We start from the raw sequence: 24,390 nt of genomic DNA, 5'->3' as shown, positions 1-24,390 counted from the left end.
TTTCGGACATCGTTTGGTCGACTTCGCGATATCCCATTTCCGTACGACGACAGAGTGGACGTATCGGTTCTCTGACGGGGCAGTTGCTCGGTAGAATTTTGCAAATGTGTGATTTCGGTCTCTGTGCAACGGGGCGTTTCTCCGGTACGAACGGCGCCACGTGAGACCCGCTTCTCGTGCCAGGCTGCCGTGTGTCTACGACTCCCAGGTGATGACAGACACTCTCTCGTTCGAATGGTGTTCTGAGAAGCACAGAGGGGTTAGCGCAGATCTGCACAATTGTCGGCACCCGCAACCTGCACTGTGTTATTCCCATCATCCCTAACAGAATTCAAATGGAGTTTTTCTCCGGTGCACCATTCATCAGAAACGGGTATCCGACACGGAGACGACAAGCCTCTCGCCTCGGTGATGTCGGTGCCCCCACGAGAGACTTTCCAGTTTCTCAGACAGACACCTCCAGCCTATTACCCGCAGTCTGCTCTCCCGCGTAAAGTCCACAGCTCGTGGTCTAGTCGCTAGGTGTCGCTGCCTCCGGATTGTGGGGCCCCGCGTTCGATTCCCGGCCGGGCCAGGGATTTTCTCCGCCTCCGGACTGGGTGTTTGTGTTGTCCTCATCATTTCGTCACCATTCGGGTAGTGGCGAGACTGGAAATCGAAAGGTTGCAACTTGTACTGGCACTGATGACCACAGTGTTGAGCGCCCCACAAACCACCACCAGCACCACCACCACCACCACCACCACCACCACCACCACCACCACCCTGCATAAAAGATACTGACCATTTCCTCCAGCGATTCTCCGCAGATCCTGTTCCTTTGCCACACAGTGCCCGACTCATCATTACCGGTGCCACCTCCCTTTACACCAACATTCCTAATGCCCGCAGCCTCGCACTATCGAGCACTACCTTTCCCGACTCCCGACAGACTGAGGACCTGAGACCTCTTTCCCGATCACCGTGACCGACTAATCCTCACCCGCAATTACGTACCCTTCGAAGGCGTCACCTACAAACAAATCCGCAGAGCAGCTACGGGCACCCGCACGGCACCGTCCTATTCCTCCAGATGCTTAACATCTTCTCCTCCGCTCACTTCACCCGGTCCTCCTCGACCCTACGAGCCACATTCCTTGATGTCGACCTCCACCTCAAAGATGGCTACGTCAGTACCTCTGTCCGTATCAAATCTAGCGACCACCTCCATTTTGACAGGTCCCACGCATTCCGTAGTGAGGAGTCCCCGTCGTACAGCCTAGCCACCTGCGGCCGAAACACCTGTAGTGACGAGCGGTCGGTCTGTCGATATACTGAGGCCCTCGCAGACTGCAATTACTCTCCCGACACTGTACGGCGACAGATCTCCTGTGCCGTATCTCTCCGGTCACGCACCACCTCCGAAAGACCCGACGTCTGGCCGCAGAGGACCGTTCCCGTCGTGATGCGGTACCACACGGTACTGGAGCAACCGAATTACACTCCGTGCCCGGGTTTCAAATACCTCTCGTCATGACTCAAATGAGAAATACGCTACCCACTATCCTTCCGACCACTCCCACAGTGGTATTCCACCAACCACCGAACGTACAGAATAGCCTCTTCCATCGCTGCACAAACCCCGTTCCCGACCCCTCGCCTCTCGGCTCGCGTCCCCGTAATAGACCTAAATGCAAAACCTGTCCCGTACGTCCTATTGCCACCGACTACTCCAGTCCGGTCACAAACATCTTCTATCTCGACAAAGGCAGGACTACCTGCGAAACCGGCCACGTTATCTGAGAGCTGAGCTGCCACCACTTTGCTCCTACGTGGGCCCGACAACCGACGAGCTGCCGTCTGCACAAATGGCCGCAGACAAACTGCGGCCCAGAAACACCGCACACTGTTCTTCATTTTAATAACTTCTGCAAAGCCTGTGCAATACGAACCCTTCTTACTGACACCAGCTCTTCTGCACTGTGCAGGTGGGAACTCTCCCTGCAACACGTCATACATTCCCGTAACCCCCCCCCCCCCGGCTCTGACCTTCGTCGCCCACTCTCTTTTACCCACCTATCCGCATCCCTGCTCCCCCTCCGGCACTCCACAGTCCTCTATTCCACCAATGCACCCACAGTGTTTCAACTTCTCTCCTTTTCCGCCCCCCTGCACTCCGCCTAATCTCCCGACTGCTCTCAGCTGCCCTACCTTCTCCCAACCTTGTCCCCGTTTGCTCCCACAAGCACCACTTTACCATTCCCCACCCTACCCCACTATCTTTTCCCATCCCCACCTTACCCACACCAACCAGATAGCTTCTCCCATCGTGTGCAGTTGCATCCAGGCTGGCCTCGGCATCCGGAGACGGTGTTCGCGCGCGGGTGTGTGTGTGTGTGTGTGTGTGTGTGTGTGTGTGTGTGTGTGTGTGTGTGTGTGTGTGCGCGCGCGCGGTCTAACTCAGAAGAAGGCCTTTTGGCCAGAAACTTACTCTTTGACATGCCTGTCTGCGACTCAACATCTCCACTTTATGACGGTTAGCAACCTATTCTTTTCATAACATTACTACGAGAAGCCAAGTTGCCACTCACCGTATAGTGGACATGCCGAGTCACAGATAGGCACGACAAAAAGACTCTCACAATTGACAAGAGAAGCACAGGAAAGAAGAGAAGAACTGACGTAGGGTATAGTGATGCAAAAGAAAAAATTACATTCCATTCTGGATTTTCCATTGTTGGATTTATCCTTTTCATAAGATTGTAATGCAAATTATTTAGCAAAGATACTGTTAAAATACACCATTTTACCCAGAAAACAAAGGCTCCTCGTTCGTTCAAAACTGTTACGTTTTCACCGAGAATGCACATCACTCTTTAGTTTAGTTACTTGTCGTTCCAGTTGTCGGTGCAAAGTCTTAATGCCGTCGTGTATTCCGATATTCGACACCTCTCGTGTCGCATTTGGTGGTTTTCAAATCGTAATTTACAAACTAATATAATGAAATTCTTACGTACTCTAACACAATTGAGGTCGATCAAAAGTGTCTCATTTTATGACAGTTTGAATAAAATGTTGACAAATGTGACATAAGTGTATAACTGTGTTAACTCCAGTTTTTCTCTTTTAACAGTTCCACGTGTACTTCCTTTTAATGTGAACAGTACGATGCCTCGGTACCCCACACAAAGCTACTGGAACAAGAACACAGATTAAGGAGGCCAAAAACACATGTGCTCTTTCATTATAATTTGTCTTTTCATTTCCTGAATAGTCTTCCAAAATATCTGTATATCCTCAGGTGCAGACTACGTATGTTGTGATATGGGAGGTATCGACACCAAATAAATAACATTATTGAGACATTTATAAATTTAATCACACAGGTCTTGCATTGTCAGTTGTCTATTTTATTCCTGCATTGGGTGATGACATGATTATTTGAAGCTGCAAGAAAATGCTTCACACAATCATCAGGCAAAAAGGCTTCTAGATGATCACTGAACAAGGAAGGGACAGTGTGTTTTACTTGGCAGGTGAATGAAGCAGGTGACTTATGTAGTACGAATGTGCACTCCGACATGGGCAGAGCAACAATTCACTTTATCAATTCTGAAAAGCAACAGAATAGGATTGGGGTTAATACCAAGAGTGAATTTAGGATCAACAATGCCATTCACAATCACAATGCTGAAACTGATAAAACACACAAATAAAGCTAAAACAAAACTCTACAAATGATCTCTGTTGTACAGTCCATGCTACAGTAGCGGCCAAAGGTGTATACAGTGCAACCTCACTTAACGAGAACTTCCCACAATGCGCAACTCGCTTAATGAGTGAAACAAATTGTAAAAAAAATGACTCGCTTAATGAGCGATGTTTTGCTTAACGAGTGGCAACGATTTAGTGTGACGTCACCAGCCATTTGTACACAGTAGGGGAAACGTTCAGTAATACGAACACCTTTCACTGTCGACAGCGTCTACGAACAGTGCCTTTGGTACGTATTGCAGCCTGGGTTTAGTGCTCTTTCTGTTACGATCGTAGTGCAGCTTGACATCACACATTTTTCTAAACTTGTGTTTACACAGTGTTCTTTTGTGTGCAAATTCGAATAAACTTCACAGAAATGTCCCAAAAATAAAGCCACAAGTTGACGACAATAAGAGAGAGAAAATGACCTCGAATGTAGTGTGAACATTGCCGATTCAGTACACACACACAGTCGGTTTACAAAACTATTTGCACTAACCTCAAGAACGAGGACAAGATTAAGGACATAGATGCTTCAAAATGAGTAGGAAGAGTATCTGAAGAACAGTTTTGTATTCTGAATTATGTATAAAGGTTGCCCCATATATGTTTACATGAAAAGCAATTGTGCAATGCGACACTATTAACGAGAACAACATTTTTGAGAAGGCGAGAATGATTTTCACTGACTTTGTCGAGAAGATACCAGGATCACCACCGGCGGAAGAAGCATTCGGGGGATGGCGCGGACGGTTCGAGAAGCCTAAGAGAAGAACCGGTACCGACAGCTCTGCGAGGCGCGGTGAAGCAGCCAGCTCCGACACACAGGCGGCAGAGAACCTCGCCGGCAACTTCGAGACACTCGCAGATTCCGAGGGTTATCTGCCAAAACAGGTTTTTAATTGTGACGAGACAGATCTATTCTGGACAAAGATACCGCCCAGTCACGAACCGACGAAAGACCGTCTCACACAGTTGTTCTGTGACACTGCGAGTGGTGATTTGAAAATGAAACCACTGCTCGTTTACCGTTCAGAAACTCCGTAAGCCTTAGAGAATTGTAAAGTCCAGAAGTGCAGGTTAAACGTGATGTGGAGGTCTAACAACAAGACTCGGGTGACACGTGATTTTTGTGATCGAATCAATGAAGCGTTTGGTTCTTCGGTGAAAAAAAAATTTGCTCGGGATTAACCTGCCACTCCACGTCTTGCTTGTTATGAACAATGTTCCTGCCCACTCTCGAGGCCCACGAGACCGCCGCCTCAAAGAATTTCAGTTTGTCAAGATTCACAACACCATTTCGTTACTGCAGTCTACGGACCGTCAGATTATTTCTAACTTTAAGAAACTCTACGCTAAAGCACCCTTCGAGCACTGCTCCGAGTCGACCGAAGGTACCGATCTCACTCTAGGAGAGTTGCGGACTTATGACTTCGACACTGTCGCCGTCGTCGTGACGGTGGGAAAGGCGCGGGAAGGGGTTACTGACAACTCTCACTTCTGCTCGGAAGCTTTGCCCAGAGTGCGTTATCGAATGTGACTCTGAGCCATTTGGGTCAGTACCTGTGGAGTTTGTGTCTTTGTGCAAGTGCATGGGACGAGAAGTGAACAAAGATATTGATGAGCTTGTGGCAGATTACAGACAAGAAATGACCACCGGACAGCTTACGAGTTGTCGTGTGTTTCACAGCAGGAAGTTGTGGAGAGGAATTCTTCAGAGGAGGAGGAGGTAACAGCAAAGCAGCAATCTTCTGGCGCAATAAGAGAAATTCTGAAAGCACGGGGATCGGCTGCATCGCACGTTGAAAATCGTCACCCCAATAAAGCTGTTGCTAAGCGTGCTACAAATTTACTAGACGATAATGCTGTGTCACATTTTGCCAAGTGTTGAAGAGTCCTAAAAAAAAAAAAAAAAAAAAAAAAAAAAAAAAACAAGGAAGAGAGAGAGAGAGTGAGAGAGGGGGAGGCTATAGATAGCTTCCTAGTAAAGGAGGATTAGTTATGTGATTCTTCAGTTTCTCTCAGCATATTTCTTGTATGTCCAACGGACACTGTGGACCGGCAGTACACCCGTGGGCTGTTCGAGCAAGAATTAATTATGTATCACGAATAACAAAGTACATAATACTGTACGTACAATTATCTCTGAATAAGTGGCACAAATAAGACCAAACTTTCAGTAATTTTTCTGCATGGAACACATTATCGTATTTTATAGCAATTTATATGGGATAAATTGCTTTGCTTAACAAATGTTTTGTACTACGAGTAAGATTCTGGAATGAATTATGCTCACTACATGGGGTTTGACTAAGAATATGCAGTGTTACGTGGCTTTATGCTTAATTATAGACTTACTGTTTCATCCGTCGATTTGTTTTCTCCACGTAACGCCCGCGGTTTACGTCCTCCTTCGATGCCGAGCGATGTATCACTTTTCGTTCTGACGTTGCAACTCTTCCTTTCCTATATCTTTACTACTTTTTATCTATATAAATGACGAACTATTGGTTTTGCCGTTTAACAACTTCTTAATAACTGTGGAAGTATTACAGGCATCGGGTCCCACCTAATGTGTCACCCGCCTATATGTTTTACAAGAACCTTTCGAAACTCGATCGATCTGTTTACAAAGAGAAAGCAGAATATCTCTTCCTCTGACGTCGTCCGACAACCACCTAGGAGGCTCGACGCCCTCGCGGCCCGGGCTCTTCCGCGGCTCGAGGTAGTTTGCGGCATTCGTTTTATTCCTCGCCCACTTGCCGCTACGTCGAACTTTTGTGGTGATTGTCGAGCAACGTGTTCCACGTTATCTTCAACATAAATAAACTTTCTTCACACAGTATTTCTGAAAACCCAAAAACAAACTTAAAGAACATAATAATAATAACTGTTCTTACAATTTTTCGTATAAGTCTTGGTCGCTTTAATGAGGGGTGGGACAGGGCTAAGCCTTGCGACACCACAAATAATAATAATAATAATAATAATAATAATAATAATAATAATGATAATGTTGTTGTTGTTGTCTTCAGTCCAAAGACTGGTCTGATACAGCTCTCCATGCTACTCTGTCCTGTGCAAGCCTCTTCATTTCCAAGTAACTACTACAACCTACATCCTTCCAAATGTGATTACCGTATTCACGTCTTGGTCTCTGTCTACAATTTTTACCCCCCACACTTCCCTCCAATATTAAATTGGTGATCCCCTGAGGTCTCACAATGTGTCCTAACAACTGATCTCTTCTTTTAATCAAGTTGTGCCACAAATTTCTTCTCTCTCCAATACTATTAACAACAACAACAACAATAATAATAATAATAATAACAGCAGAACTCCCCAATGCTGGTTACACCCACAGACTCGTCTTGCAACTGAGGACGAAGGAGGAGGGTGAGGGATAACAACCTCATCCGGCTCTGGACGGTAGCACCGCTGCCTGCGGTTACTGGCGGAACCCCAAAACCCAGACACGTCTGCGAGGCAGCCACCCGTACTCTGGTCGGCCTCTGTGAGCTCGACTGTCATCAAATCCTCTGGTACTCAAAACTGCAGTCGAAATTATGAGAGATCCTTTGGGGTTTCACCATTAAAACTGGACACGAACCAATAATCGTGATAGAACAGTGTGAAAGAATCCACAACTCTGGGCCCCGACCCAATCATTGTATTCCGAGGGATCGGGCACGTCATGTAGAAAAGAATCGGAGCTTCTCGAAAACCCTCGAGACGGAGAGAATATTTTACACGGGAACAATCGACACGAACAAACTAGTGCAACCGGGTAAACTGAAACAACTGACAAAACACTGTGGATAAATTCCGTATCAAAATTCTGGCAATACAGGAAACACGATTCTGAGATGAGAACCTCACTGATTTGGAAAACTGAAGAACGAGGGGAAAACAGCCGTAACCGATCTGGGAAGGAATCTTACATTCTTTGGAACAGGGTTTGTAGTACATAGGTCAATACTAGACTCTGTAGTGGATTTCACTTCAAAGTCAGCAAAAAATATCAACACTCACAATTGATCTGGAAACAAAGCCAATACACTAATCAATACACGTGCCGCCACAAACAGCTTGTAATGGTACTTTGACTTCCGCGCCTCCGCCAATACAAAGATATAATTTACGATCGCTCACACAGAAGAGCGCTGCGCCAGCGACCGATTTTTATAAATAATTTTGTTCGTCTTTTTACTTTTGCGTAGGTTTTTAGTTTTTAACAACTAATTGATTACACTCTCTCTCTTGTCTTCATACGAAAGACGTGTATTTTTCGGCGATGTGCTGAATGTGCTTTTGGGTGGAAATTAAAATTACATCACAAAGCGAGGTTGTTTCAATAGTGATTCGAGGTGGTTATCGCCAAATTTGTAAATTGATCATGACAGTGACAACTTGAAGAAGTTTTCAACAGACGGAGAAAAGTGAAAGACGGGTCGTCCTACGAGAGAAATTAGGAGGACAGCCACGAAGACTATATTGTAATTAATACTGCGTATCTAACAAGATTATAAGGTAAATTTCAATTAGTTTTCTGATGCTATTTCCGTACAGTCGCTTTTTGTAGTGTTGCCGACCCGGTCTGCCATGCACGGTCAAATTACAGCACTACCTCAATCAGTAATACGAAGTCCGCCTTATCCGTAACTGAAACCACCAAAATTCAAGATATCAATCAGATTTTCTATTTTATATTTTTCACGGCAGAACCCCGAGGAGAAGGAAACACTACAAGCTGTGACAAGAAAACACACAGACAACAGAAGATTTCAGGAAAGATATGGAAGAAACCGCCAACAAAATCTTCACAAAGCAAGTAAAAGTTTTGCTAAGAGATTTTAACTTACAATTAGGGTAGGGAAAGAAAATTCACGGACACAACAGGAAAGCACGGGGTACACGAGAGGACAAACAAAATTGGAGAGAAACTGATAAACTTCTACAGGTATTTCAACCTCAAACTCACAATGACCATTTCACAAACCATACAAGAAACTATAATCTTTGAAATCCCCCAATGACACCCTATGAGAATTTCATATAGGCCACACACCAATATCTATGAAAGACACCAGCAAAATTACAAATGTAAGAAAAAGCAAAGGATTTTTCAAATCCAAGTATCACCTAGACCAAATCAAAATGAAATTTACACCCAACAGAAAAATCAAAACAACCGACAGAACTTTAAGGACAGACCCAGAGTATCTACAATCAAACAAGAAAAATATAACCGAAAACCTTAATAAAAGAAACAGTAATCATTGGACAAACTGTCAAAAAATGAAGGAACTGATAAAATTTGGGCAACCACCAAGAAAAAGGAAATGCAGATGGAACGTGACAAGTGACAGAGCCATAGAAGTTAGAATACAGGACTGGAAAAAATTCATAGAATTCAAAGAACATCTGAAAAATGGGAAGAATTCAACAGGATACAGGAGACCACTTCCAAAATAACCCTTAGAGGAAAAACAGGTTACGAAACCAACAGATTGAAAGAGAGAGAAGAGGACTTCAACAAAAATAGCACATCAATTTTTAACAGGACATTCAGAGAAAATATGACAGCAAATGGACCACTGAGCTTATACTTAAATCTATATTTTCAGAAGCCACAACCTACCCTCGATTCCAAACTGCGAATACAGAAGATCGTGAAAATAACAAAAACACTGAAAAATAACAAAGCACCTGGAGAAGATGGACTGATTGTGAAAATCTGGAAACTGGACCACGCACACACACCATACCCAAAAAAACAGAATCATCAAAAACATCTGGGAAACAGAAAAGGTGTCAGAAGGAAGGAAGTCCGTGATAATACACCCCCTCCACAAGAAGAGAGACAAAACAGACTCTAATAATTACAGAGAGATTTCCCTACTGCCTGTGATATAAAAAATTCTATCAAAAGCCACGTTAAATCGGCTAGAGCCACAGATAGGAGAATAACAAGGAGGGTTCAGAAAGGGAAAAAAATGCAGTGAAGACATCTGGTGCCTGAGAACAATACTGACAACAAGGAAGTCCAGGAACACCACAGTAACATTTGTCGACTTCGAGAAGGCCTACAACTCCACAGAAACACACTGTAACGCACTGCAAGAAATAAAGGTATACAAGGCCAGAAAGCTGATCCAGCAAAACATTAACAAAAACAACATACAAAGTGAAATATGTGGGACAGATTTCTGAAATATTCAGACAGGAGTGAGACAGGGAGATTGTCACCCATTCTATTTAACTCTGTTTTTGAGAAAATAATCAGACAAAGGAGTCAATGGGGTAAAGATGATGAAACACATGGATAGGACCATCAACATAAAACGTTTGGCCTTCACTGGTGATACAGACATCACAAGAAATTACAGAACAGAAGCTCTAGAGATGCTACACAAAATCTCAGCCAAAACATGACTACAACTCGCATATCATAAAACGCAGTACATGGACACAAAATCCACAGACACACACCCGCTGGTAATGAAGTATGGACAGTTAACACAACTAGAAAGTTTCAAATACCTGGGAGAGATTATACATTAAAAAGGACTGAGCTCTATGTTCGATAAAGAAAGGATCACAACACTACAAAAGGCATACGGACTTACATGGAACCATGAGAACAAAAGAAATATTTCCACCAATGTGAAATTAAGACACTATAATGCAGTAGCCCGACAAGAGGCCCAGTATGCTCAGAAACAACAGTAGCAAGGGAAGAACGAAAATCGAGGATATGGCGAAACAAGAGAGGGAAATAGCGACAAAGATCTACGGTCCGGTTCAGAACAGAGGATCCAGAAAAGAACTGTAAGAACAGATGGAGACGATTACAAATGTCTTCGTGAAAAGAGCAGCAAAGATGTTCGGACACGGACACGGACACACACAGAGCATGAATGAAAACAGATACTGTATAAGATTTTTAACATAGTGACAATCAATACAGTGAAAACCAACTGGGTAATGAAAATCGTAGAAGACCTCAAGAAATTGAACATCTCCACAGAAATCGAGCAGACAGAGAAAAATACAGAGAAAACATCAGGAAACAGAAATTTCAGCAAATGCCCAAAGAGAAGAAAACAAGGAAAGGGTGAACAGAAGAGAGAAAGAAGAAATACATCAAATATATGGGAGGTTTTCAGGAAGAAAAAAGAAAGAGAGAGAAAACGACACTCCTCTTTAGGAAAGAATTAATGGTGGTGGTGGTGGTGGTGGTGGTGGTGGTGGTAATATTACCAAATACACTATGCAGGGGGGCAAGACGGCAAAGTGCCGCACACGAAACCAGATGCTTGGGGGTTCAAACCACACTCAATGCTAGGATTCTTATGTGCCACTTATAACTCTGCATAGCACAACGGTTGGGAGTCCAGGCTGAGGAAAGCTAGGGCCTCGTAAATAGAGCACTGTCCGGTGTTCAAAATAAACTTCGGACTGATGACAACTCTACTACACCGTGCACTGATTCCTACAGTTCACAACGGAGTTGTATACTCTCCTGCAAATGTACAGTAGGTTGCTGTTGGATGTGAGGGGAAACTGAAAATCCCCAAGTATTCACAAACAAGGGAAAACTGTACCTTATTACGAAGTTTTACATGTCATTTAGGCAAATGACATTTCACATTCCTCGTGTAGTACAAGGGAAGACGATCGTGACAGAATAATGTTAAGTAGGGAGTATGTTGCGGCACACACACTGTGCACAGTCGTTTGTTTTCATACGTGCAGATATTGGACGGGAGTCGCAGAATATGAGAAAACGTCAAGGTATTACGACAAACGGCTACACCTCCTGTGGGCGGGGCCTTCTATGTTTCGGTGTCACGACCGTCAGAGACCGGCTGCACTCTCCGAAAATGAAAACAGAAGATAAGACGGTTCTGTGACCGATAAAATATATTGTAATCTCGAACATCGTGTCGAACCTTCGAGGCATATGTAGTACGAAAAGAGTTGTGTTCTCCTCTAATTCACGGTTCACTCTAATGATCTGCACACCCATTTGAGGAAATATATGTCTGTAAAACGAAAGAAGTGGACATGCTTTTTTGTGATACGAGTAGAGGTTATCTCCTTTGTTCCAATAACAGCTGCAGAATGTAAAGAAGTCGAGCCTTTCCTTGGTTACACAAGGGACTACTTCGAGAGTGTCACTACAGTGATTGGATTTTTTTTTGTTTTAATATATATATTTAAAAGAAGAAGAAGAAGAAGAAGAAGAAGAAGAAGGGGGGAGGGGGGAGGGAGAGGGATAGAGAGAGAGAGAGAGAGAGAGATAAGAAGAAGAAGAAAGAAAAAAGAAAAAAAACAATGGATAAATGCATCAGATATTATGACTGGTGACAAGTCTCGTGAAGTATTCTGACTCAGCTTCAACTACTACAAGGAGCGAACCAGCAGCTACGTAAAACCTTAAACTGACAAGAAAAACACTTCAATTAGGCAGTGCCACAATTTATCTCAGTATTTGGATTAAGAGATGCAAATTGTGCTCAGCTCCAGTGTTCATATTAAACAGGTTTTGACAGAAGAGCGATAATGGATGGTGTACTTTTTGGAGTTGCGTAACTGGTTTGTTTGAAATAGCAGCAGCAGATTAGTCCGAGAGAAGAGCTGTAGTCCTTTCTTCAAATCAGTAGCCTTTTCGTATGTACAGTATAAAGCAATTTGTAAGTAATTCCCTGTAATTGTCATTACAAGCACCGTTCATAATTTGTCATCAATACACTTTCCAGAAGCAGTGTCTATTAAGAAACGAATTTCAGTTGACTCGGTAATTCCTATTACGGTAATGACTCGCTCCAGACATTTCGCTCACACAGATTTTCTGCCACACGTCTTTGTGGTTTCACTGGCCCTGACAAGAGAGCACACAGTAAGTCTCTGAATTCGTCACACTCCTTGGCGAAGTGTGCAAAAAGTTTCAAAACACACAGGAAGGAAAAAAAAAAAAAAAATAATAATAATTTTTTTTTTCTTTTTTCTTTTAATGTACAATGTCAACTGGAATTTGAATACACTGGGTTTTACTTCTAAACAGGAAGGTTCAGCACACAGTGAGAACATTTATAACAAACTGAGACAGATAGCTCACGTCAGACTGTGCTTTTCCGTGTCGTCCTAAACAGAATACAATTGACGACAGACGGGGCAGACGCAGAGGCCGTTCTGCAGTGTTCCGTACTGCACGACACGGCACTTTAAATCGATTGGGTGTCACCTCGTCTCCGTCAAGTTGTTTGAAGCAGCAAAGCGAAATGTATTGCAGACAAAATAAAGTAGGGTTTATATGACTCTGAACCACACATTGTAAGTAACAGTTTGTTCATTATATCAGTACTTTATTCTGACGAGTGTAAATTAAAATGTACACTGTTTACAATTTAGCAGTTTTAGATTTTCGCCGGCCGCGGTGGTCTCGCAGTTCTAGGCGCGCAGTCCGGACCCGTGCGACTGCTACAGTCGCAGGTTCGAATCCTGCCTCGGCGTGGATGTGTGTGATGTGCTTAGGTTAGTTAGGTTTAAGTAGTTCTAAGGTATAGGGGACTGATGACCACAGCAGTTGAGTCCCATAGTGCTCAGAGCCATTTGAACCATTTTTTTTTACATTTTCCTCAAGATTTGATCCATACGTGTAGCTCCAGGCTCTTTTCTTCTGAAGGAAAAGTTGTTACCCACTTTTCGAGAGGCACAACGTAGAACACTTCCAAGGTTTTACTTTACCTGCAGCGGCCCACGGACCAAACTGTTTGGCAGGTGTAGATAGTGGTATTCTCCGCTGTTCTGTCACAGTTTTAAACTCGATTGGGTCGAACTGGTATCCTGAAATGAAAATATAAGAGCACACTATCGTAATAAGAAATGGTTAAAACATTCTCATGTACAAGACATCTACACACACACACAGTATGGCAAACAGTTGTCACACTTGCTGTACGTCTCAAAAAACAGAGTGGGGGCTGGGGTGCAGAGCAGCTGTCTTTGCAGTTCTTACAAAACCTGTATCTCAGTGGTGGTAGGATCGTTCGTACTGCAGTCAGTCTCAAATGCCAGTTCTCAAAACTTTATTGATGAAGTTCTGCGAAAAGAGCATCACCTCGCATCGAGTGATTCCCATCTGAGTTCACACGGCATTTCAATTCCCCGTGTGTCGACTGAATGTAGCAGTAACCTCTGAACTGTTTCAGTGTCTCTTTAGTTAGGGATCCCAAACACTCGACCAGTATTCGAGAGTGGGTCGCACGAGTGTTCTGTATGCATTCTCCTTTATAGGTGAGCTACACTTTGCTACGATTTTCCAAATTCGGCGCTCTGCCTTACCCTGACCTGTCTGTATCACTGCCCACCGTGAGATGTTTAACCGATGCGACTGTGTCGAGCAGCACACCGTTAAAGCAACAGAGTATTACAGGAGTGTATTTCGTACTCATTTTCACTAGTTTACATTTTACGACATTTAGAACAAGGTCCCAGTCATCACGCCAAATAGAAATTCCGTCCAAATCACCCCGTGTCGTTCTACAGTCACTCTGTGACGATACTTTCACGAACCCTAGGGCCGGGGAACGGTCGTCGATTGCTGCTCGCCCCACCGGCAGATTATTCACGTATATACAGAACGAGAGTGGTCCTACCGCACTCTCCTGTGGCGTTCCCGACGGTACTTCGGTCTGTGACGAACACTCGCCACCTGGAACAAAGTACCGGGTTCTACAGCTTAAAAGTGATCGAGCCTCTCACGTATACGACAACACGTTCCGTACGCTCGGATCTCTGTTAACAGTCTGCGTAGGCTCTGTGTGAAATGCTTTCTGAAAAACTAGGAATGCAAAATCTGCTCATCACGTTCCACCTGCGGGTCACAGGATATCGCGCGAGAAATGGGAGAGTCGAGTTTCGCACGAGCGAAGCTTTCTAAATCCGTCTTAGGGAAATTTATTAAACTCAAACTTTGAATATCCACAGTAATTCTACAGCAGATCAAAGATACGGGTACCGGTTCGTAACTTCGGAGGTCTGTTCTTCTCTGCTTCTCGTATACGACAGTCACCCACAGTCAATTGGGACATCGCACTGGCCGAGAGATTCGTGACAAATGCGAGCTAAGTAAGGGGCCAATGTGGAATAGCACGCTCTGCAAAGCCAAAGCGGGATTCCGTACGGCCCTGGTGACTTCTTCGTTTTCAACTCCCGCAGTTACTTAGCAACGCCGAGGGTGCTCGTTTCCACCTCCTCCGTGCGGGAGTCAAACGATGGCACACCTATCCGATCTTCCCGAGTGGATGATTTTTTTTAAGCAGAATTTAAAACTTCAGTTACCCTTCTGCCCTCCCCTATCGTCATAACAGACTGGACGAGTGACCGAAAGAGACCTTCGATCCACTAAGTGATTTTACGTAGGGCCAGAGCTCTCTCAGTATCTCGGCAAGGTCTCTCACTAGTCTGAGACACTAGAAGTTGTCATGAGCTTCACACGGTGCACTCGACATAGAAACTAATAATCAATTACGTGGTTAAATTTTGAGGGCGGCATTCATTCTGTGCCAAGAAATACGTACAGTTTACTCAAAACATCGTTTTCCTTTCAGGATAGATGGCACTGTAATCGACAAATACCAAATAAGTTTACTTCTGCAATTAAGAACTGACACATTTGATTCTATATTTAATTTCCAATGTAAATGTAAACTTTGTCTTTTAACGGTTGATATTTACTTCGGTGTTGCAAATTTGATTGTACAAGACAGTATGTTTCGCTCGTTCAGTGTCCGGTTGGAAACTGTATTTAGTGCGATCCAGAAGCGGCGATGCGGACGTAATCGCCTTCTGTGTCCGTCGGGGTGCCCGACGTCTGCGTGACCCCCGCCGCCCACCACTGGGGCCACCCTACTGCGACGAGTATCCGCGGCAGGTGCAGCACTTCTCACTGACGCTTCGCGGACATTCTAATTTGTTACGATCGCTGCGATTTCTATTCTTCCGTTGACCACGTAGCGGCCAGTGTGAAACGCAAGGCGGTCGGACGGAAACGAGCACCGAAATCGGTCACGCCGAGGGCGGGGTCCGAGGGTTGCCACCGAAATCTAGCATTCCGTAGAAGCATCTCGTCTGCCGGGATTGTATTGTACAATCACATTTGGAAAACTCGAGTAACGTTTGATCGTCAGTATCGACCATTACAAATCGAAGGTTTACATTTATGTTGTAAATTAGATGTACAATCAAATGTGTCTTTTCTCAATTGCAAAAACAAGCACACTCAGTATTTCAAAAACCTCGTAATAAATGTGCCTTTGCGACCTAGACCATCCTATGATTTTTAAAAACACAATATTTATCGATTACAGCACCATCTACCACAAATACGAAATGGTTCGAGTAAACTGTACATTTCTTTTCGAACAGAATCCAAATATGCAATAAAAATGGGGAGGGGGTTTCCCAATTAAAAATACGAAGTCGCCTCCTCCCACGCAGGAGGTGCAACCAGAGATGGCCAGTTGTAGCACGGACAGACGTCCCCTTTACTAATATTAATTTTCCAACGAGAACATTTTTTTTCGCACAGCACATATTTTTCGAGATATTTAGTCATTTCGAATTAAAACAACCACTGCGTACCACTGCTGCCAGTCCGACGTATCCGCGTCGGCCGAGTCTCCTACCCGTCGTCCGAAAGTTTCCCACCTGCGGAGATTGTGTACTCGTAAGAGACACACGTCGTGCGTCACGACACCGAGCCGTATGCAGGCGGCAGGTATATGGGATGACGCTTTCCACAGATGTGGTACTGCGCCAATACACTTTGTGACTTATTTCGGGTGAGTGCAAACTTCCTTTCAGTTGTCATTTTCGGTACAAACATCATTGTGAATTTGTGCAGTGAATAAATCATCTTTTAACACAGCAAGCAATCGTCTAAAAAGTGCACATCAAGGAATCTCCCTTCAGAAAGGGCAGTAGGTACTTAAATACAGACGTATACAGCCGTGACTCTCACTGCTGTTGAAATCGTTACCACCTGACAGTTGGGACGACACCATTGCCCACGGTGGTGAGAAAGCCGCAAGGGTAACGCTCGCTTTTTAATTAACTCTACAGTTAACTTACAAAATCGCTGTTTTATTTTTGCATTCCCAGCATTAGTAAATTATCGAGACACACGTAAAGCAGCAAAATAAATGTAAGACTGGCCGATTTCTCATATTCGGTGACACGAACTGCAACTTATTCGTGAAGAAATACTTTCAAATTGTGTACAACTGCAGCTTACTCTGCTGACAGCGAGAGAATATAAACACATATTTTGTTGACGAGAATCGTATACTTCTGTCGCTGTCTGTTCTTATCGTAATAGCCACTTTCCTCAAAACGTAACAATTTTGTACGTAGTCTACCGATTTGCACTTTCTAATACACGAATATTTTTGTACATGTAATTACTGTTGCTTCAAAAGCTAATGTCTTTAGCATCCTCTGTGTCTGTGGCTGTGATGTAGTGACAACTGTGAAGTTGTTTTTTTTTCTATTGTGTTGGACGAAGTTTTATTACTTTTGATGTTTTATATGAGACCACTATTATTTTCCCTTCAGTTACAGTTCTGATGGCTTATTTTGTACATTTAATAATGTAGGTATTGCATTCAATACACATTTCCTACATTCCACATTCACAGATTTGACCGAAAGTGTAGTAACGGAGACATCACATTACCGTGTAGATCTACCGTACATGCAAGTACGGTGTCAGCAATATCGTATTTATCCACCGACACTGGGCAAGTGGCTTTCAATTACAATCTCTCTCCTGTACGGGAATGTACATAACCGATGTACGAGTGCAGATTGTAGACACACACGGTTGACGATGTACGGAAGTTTGGGTCCGGCTGTGAAGTGCGCACGGATAGCCTAATAGCGAGACGACCACTCGCAATAAATGAGAAATCCAAGTTCGAGTCCTGGTCAGACATAAATTTTTATCGGCATTCCATTACACAGCTTACAGTTGTCCACAGTGCAGTTAAGATTTTGTCAGCGATACAATCGAGGACCTACGGATGCCGACATTCACAGACAGCATCGGTACTGTCTAAGGAATGGGATGAGTGAGCAGAGCAAAAAGTACTGGCCAATTACACGTATTGGCACAAAACGTCAAAAGAACTGGCCTTTCATCTGAGCACAGTCCAAGGAAATCAACTTACGAGGTCAGTAAGCAGCAGCACATACCGCAAACGGAGGTTTGGTATTTCTGAAAATGAAGTAAACAGTGTAACTGTAGGTAATTCGAATTTTATAATGTACAAATTACACTACGGCAATATCGGAAGTCTCATTTTTGGAGACAAGGTAGCTCTGTGTACGAGCGGCGAGATTAACCGACACGTCATTTGAACGCGGTGTGGAGAAAAGTCTTTGTGTGCATCTGAACATCATCGTGACTCACTGAAGGGCGTACAGTGTGGAATGGGTAATGACCTACTGTTAAATGTCATCTGCGTGATTCAGGGACGCAGTACAGAACACCTATAAAATAAGTACAAAAATTGTTTTGAACTTTCTTTTAAATTCTCTGTAATTTTTATCGACAAATCGGAAGGAATTAAGTAGTTACAACTGTTTGTTATCACTCGTGTAAACAGTAAAACAGTCATGTCTCTTTGTCTGTCTGAAAATGCTAATCTCCGAATCTACTGGACAAATTATCAAGATGGAACTTGAGAATAGCTTGGTGCAACAAATGTGCTTTACTTCTTCAAAATATGATCACAGCTAAAAACAGGGATTGTAATTTAAAGACTAATCTACAATTGTCATATCTGTCTGTCTAAACACACTAATTTCCAAAACAACTAGATGAATTTGAAAAAGGTTCTGGCAGGTAACTTGAGGGTAGCTTGGGACAACATACAGGCTTTACCTCCATCATAATTAGATTTATTAATAACAACAACAACAACAACATCCTAATATAAAGTGTTAGGGGTCTGCTAAGCTTAGTAGTTTGGATGTTTACAACTGTAGTGACACGATCATCAAGGGGTAGTACACCAAAGAAACAACAAATGGTTGGTATTTTTTTTTTTAAATAATAAAAAAAACCTGCAGTAGCAGAGTTAAGTGCCACAATATTATCTTTATGGATGTGAACTAACACTGAATTTATTTGAATAGGATACAAGGATTTACTGATTTTGCTTTGTGTATCAAAAACTTAATGAAATTGCTTTATTCTTTCAATACTTTTTACTTATATTGACTTCTTGTTTAGGGAAAACGGATTTATTGATGCAGAGATCCTACAGGGGTTGTCTTCTACCGAACGAGGTACACAACCATAAAAACTGACGGTATCTAAAGGCCCTTCTTTAAATTCCATTGCAAAGCACGAACGTATAGCAAGTTCTACACATTTTCTTAGAGATCTGTAGTGATTCCCGACATCAAATTTACAAAATCTAAATGTTGTTGTTGTTGTGGTCTTCAGTCCTGAGACTGGTTTGATGCAGCTCTCCATGCTACTCTATCCTGTGCAAGCTTCTTCATCTCCCAGTACCTACTGCAACCTACATCCTTCTGAATCTGCTTAGTGTATTCATCTCCTGGTCTGCCCCTACGATTTTTACCCTCCACGCTGCCCTCCAGTAGTAAATTGGTGATCCCTTGATGCCTCAAAACATGTCCTACCAACCGATCCCTTCTTCTGGTCAAGTTGTGCCACAAACTCCTCTTCTCCCCAATCCTATTCAGTACCTCCTCATTAGTTATGTGATCTACCCATCTAATCTTCAGCATTCTTCTGTAGCACCACATTTCGAAAGCTTCTATTCTCTTCTTGTCCAAACTATTTACCGTCCATGTTTCACTTCCATACATGGCTACACTCCATACAAATACTTTCAGAAACGACTTCCTGACACTTAAATCTATACTCGATGTTAACAAATTTCTCTTCTTCAGAAACGCTTTCCTTGCCATTGCCAGTCTACATTTTATATCCTCTCTACTTCGACCATCATCAGTTACTGTGCTCCCCAAATAGCAAAACTCACTTTACTACTTTAAGTGTCTCATTTCCTAATCTAATTCCCTCAGCATCACCCGACTTAATTCGACTACATTCCATTATCCTCGTTTTGCTTTTGTTGATGTTCATCTTATATCCTCACTTCAAGACAGCATCCATTCCGTTCAACTGCTCTTCCAAGTCCTTTGCTGTCTCTGACAGAATTACAATGTCATCGGCGAACCTCAAAGTTTTTATTTCTTCTCCATGGATTTTAATACCTACTCCGAATTTTTCTTTTGTTTCCTTTACTGTTTGCTCAATATACAGATTGAATAACATCGGGGAGAGGCTACAACCCTGTCTTACTCCCTTCCCAACCGCTGCTTCCCTTTCATGTCCCTCGACTCTTATAACTGCCATCTGGTTTCTGTACAAATTGTAAATAGCCTTTCGCTCCCTGTATTTTACCCCTGCCACCTTTAGAATTTGAAAGAGAGTATTCCAGTCAACATTGTCAAAAGCTTTCTCTAAGTCTACAAATGCTAGAAACGTAGGTTTGCCTTTCCTTAATCTTTCTTCTAAGATAAGTCGTAAGGTCAGTATTGCCTCACGTGTTCCAGTATTTCTACGGAATCCAAACTGATCTTCCCCGAGGTCGGCTTCAACTAGTTTTTCCATTCGTCTGTAAAGAATTCGTGTTAGTATTTTGCAGCTGTGGCTTATTAAACTGATTGTTCGGTAATTCTCACATCTGTCAACACCTGCTTTCTTTGGGATTGGAATTATTATATTCTTCTTGAAGTCTGAGGGTATTTCGCCTGTCTCATACATCTTGCTCACCAGATGGTAGAGTTTTGTCATGACTGGCTCTCCCAAGGCTGTCAGTAGTTCCAATGGAATGTTGTCCACTCCCGGGGCTTTTCTTTCAACTTAGGTCTTTCAGTGCTCTGTCGAACACTTCACGCAGTATCGTATCTCCCGTTTCATCTTCATCTACATCCTCTTCCATTTCCATAATATTGTCCTCAAGTACATCGCCCTTGTATAGACCCTCTATATACTCCTTCCACCTTTCTGCCTTCCCTTCTTTGCTTAGAACTGGGTTTCCATCTGAGCTCTTGATATTCATACAAGTGGTTCTCTTTACTCCAAAGGTCTTTTTAATTTTCCTGTAGGGAGTATCTATCTTACCCCTAGTGAGACAAGCCTCTACATCCTTACATTTGTCCTCTAGCCATCCCTGCTTAGCCATTTTGCACTTCCTGTCGATCTCACTTTTGAGACGTTTGTATTCCTTTTTGCCTGCTTCATTTACTGCATTTTTATATTTTGTCCTTTCATCAATTAAATTCAATATTTCTTCTGTTACCCAAGGATTCCTACTAGCCCTCGTCTTTTTACCTACTTGATCCTCTGCTGCCTTCACTACTTCATCCCTCAGAGCTACCTATTCTTCTTCTAGTGTATTTCTTTCCCCCATTCCTGTCAATTGTTCCCTTATGCTCTCCCTGAAACTCTGTACAACCTCTGGTTCTTTCAGTTTATCCAGGTCCCATCTCCTTAAATTCCCACCTTTTTGCAGTTTCTTCAGTTTTAATCTACAGGTCATAACCAATAGATTGTGGTCAGAGTCCACATCTGCCCCTGGAAATGTCTTACAATTTAAAACCTGGTTCCTAAATCTCTGTCTTACCATTATATAATCTAAATCTAAATATTTACAAATATACGGTTGTCCTAAATAACTTACTTTAATTCTCGGGTCATTCCACGTCAAATCGACGCAGAAAAAGACCATTTTCAACCTCGCGTATCATTTTTTTCTTGAAATTTGGCACAGGTGTACTACTGGTGTACACTTGAAAAAATACGAAATTTTACTGAGACTTGTCAATTTGTTTTTGAATTATGAAGTCGTAAAGTTGTCATAAATGAGCCCAAAAACAGGAAATCACCATTTTGGAAACTGCTGTAAAAGCTTTCATAACTGGTGACAGAATGAAGGTTCTCAAGACCGGATGACGTAGCTGCCGGTAAACCTTTCGGGGTATCGGGTTGTGGACAACGGTCTTATAGCCCGAAAGATTTACCGGCAGCAATTTCCTAAATGAGCCACACACCCAGTATCCCCTTTCCTATGACACACAAACACTGTAAAGGTTAACATTAGAAAAAAAATTTTAAACAAAATTTAAATTTTTAGTTTAATTTTTTTCAAAAAGCACACATTTCAAAAGTTATTCCACGAATAGTCAGTACAGGGTGTACATGCGGACACTTTTTCCCAAGCGAAAATACGTTATAACCCAGGTCGAAAGTACATTTTTTCCACGTTAAGTGACAATATACTTTCCTTCGAAGCTGTAAAACTTATCAATCCTTAGAATGGTAAAAGTTTTGTACACCAGCAGAGAATTTTCTGGGTCTTTAGAAAACTTAACCCAGTACAACACCACCACGGTTTGGAAAGATTTCCGATGTGCGGCAGCACGTAAACTGCGTATTTTTGTACCGTGAAAGTACAAACGTGAATTTCACCAAATACAGCACAACAACTTCCGAAGCACTGAAATCGAGATCACACTACGAGATGGGCTTTCGTCGGCCAATCGTAGCTCGTGTAATGTGATTTTATGAGCCAATGACAGAGGATATTCAGAGCACAGGGTATGTGATGTTGTCAGCCAACAGGAAGATCACTTAAGTAGTGCGAACATATAAATAGGAAAAGTTAATGGTTGAAATCAATATACATACAGTATAGCTACAAGAAAAGACAAGCTTTTACGGACAGGGTGTCTTCACCACCCTAAATAAGTGTTTGTCCAGATGCAAATTACAAAATGTTTCAAGCAAATGTCCTTTAGCCGTCGGGGGGACACGAATCGGCACGATTGCCTCCGTTGTAGCTTTGTTTTTTTACAAAGATACGAATGGCGGTATGACTTTTTGAAATGGCACCCTGTATTTTTTTATTCGGTAATTCATTTCCTCTCCTAAAGACCTATTCAAAAATGTATCAGAGTGTACCATTCATTGAAACACATTATTAATTACGTAGCACAACACTCACGTTGACGCTCCCAGCGCTCAGTGCAGGTACTGGGGGTAACGGAACACATCCACGTGCTGACATTGAAAGAGGACAAATGTAAACATACGTAGAATGCACACCCGTCATTCCGTCAACCACTGACAGTTGAAGAGTTGTGGGAGTAGAATGTACACCGACAAAGAGAAGGTAGAAATGCTACTCACCTGTAGGGGATGTAAGTCAGCAGAACAGTAACTGCAATACTGGTTTCTTATGTACAGGTACATTTAATACAGCAGTTTAGTCCTTTTAAATACTGTTGTGTAGAGTAGCCATACAGTAAAGGCTGTCCTTCCTACAAATTGCATCAACATAATATTTGTTTTATTGTTGTTGAAGGTAGGTGAAACGCTACGCAGGCAGCGGAACTGTACAGAGAGTGACAGCCTGACAAGAACCCAGCTTCCCGACAGACGTTTTCTCGTCCCGTTGCGACGCTTCGGGGAACGAGAAGTTTCAGCCCGAGACAATGCCGTCGTCACAGACTCGTACAGACGAAGCTGCCGAAGTTACCGTTCTCACTTCTGTCGCTACGAATCTACGTGTGAGCACACGACAGCTCGAATGTGAGATTGGCATTCCTAAAACCAGTGTACATCTTATTCTTACACGTCACCAGTTGCACCCTTACCGAATACACCTACATTAAGAATTGCGTGGGAACGATTTCCAGAATCTTGTACAGTTCTTTCAGTGGGCACAGCAGCAAATCCTTGCCAACCCGTACTTCTCCATTGTTCTATTTACTGACGAATGTTCCTTCTCAAACAAAGGACAGGTAAATACGAGGAACACGCATTATCGGTCCGGCGACAACCCACGACGGCTCGGACAGGTGGAACATCGGCGTCACTGGAGAGTTAACGTCTGGTGTGGGATACTCGCTACTACAATTATTGGCTCTTATTTCACCAACGGTGGTCTAAACGGCACAGCGTATGCCAACTTCCTCAGCCAAATTCTTCCTCCTCTTCTAGACGAGGTGCCGCTACGAACCAGAATAATTACGTGGTACCGACACGGTGAGTGTCCTTCCGTGCACGTCGCGTTCTGAACCGGAGGTATCCTGCCAGGTGGATCGGTCGAGGAGGAACAGTTGCTCGGCTCGCTAGGTCTCCCGATTTAAATCCTCTGGGCTTTTTTCTTTGGGGACGCATTAAAGATGTCGTCTATCGCAATATTCCGACAACTCCAGAGGACGTGCGGGAACGTATCGTAGTGCCTGTAATTCTCTTAAGCGGGCAACACTGGAAGCAGTAAATAATTCTTTCATTCGATGAGTGCGCCAGTGAATAGGTGTCCGGGGTCACCACTTTGTGCAACTTTGAATGTTCTACTCCTGGGCAATGGTACAGGAGAGTCAAAGTCAATTTTGTGTTACGTTTTTACTTGCTTTTCATTTGTTTTCTGACAACTCTAGCAAGTGGACGAGTTCGTGATCCCGGGATCAAAGTCAGTGTTGTGTTATGCAATTAATAACGTTGTGTTTCAGTAAATGGTACACTGTGATACATTTTTG

The 24,390-nt window shown here is 43.1% G+C and overlaps 1 protein-coding gene across 2 annotated transcripts in view; it reads right to left on the bottom strand.

The window, feature by feature from the left end:
• Positions 1-24,390, bottom strand: part of LOC126212998 (uncharacterized) — a 61,141-nt gene that overhangs the window by 10,091 nt on the left and 26,660 nt on the right. The window contains exon 3 of one of the 2 annotated variants that reach the window (XM_049940545.1): positions 13,489-13,587. The gene's annotated coding sequence lies outside the window, so the exon portion shown is untranslated. Of the gene's footprint in view, positions 1-12,795; positions 13,588-24,390 lie in introns of those variants that run through there. The other variant, XM_049940544.1, reaches the window with a different exon arrangement.

This window comes from Schistocerca nitens, chromosome 11 (assembly GCF_023898315.1).
Source record: "Schistocerca nitens isolate TAMUIC-IGC-003100 chromosome 11, iqSchNite1.1, whole genome shotgun sequence".
Classification (NCBI taxonomy): Eukaryota; Metazoa; Arthropoda; class Insecta; order Orthoptera; family Acrididae; genus Schistocerca; species Schistocerca nitens.
This window is presented reverse-complemented; position numbering and strand designations above follow the sequence as displayed.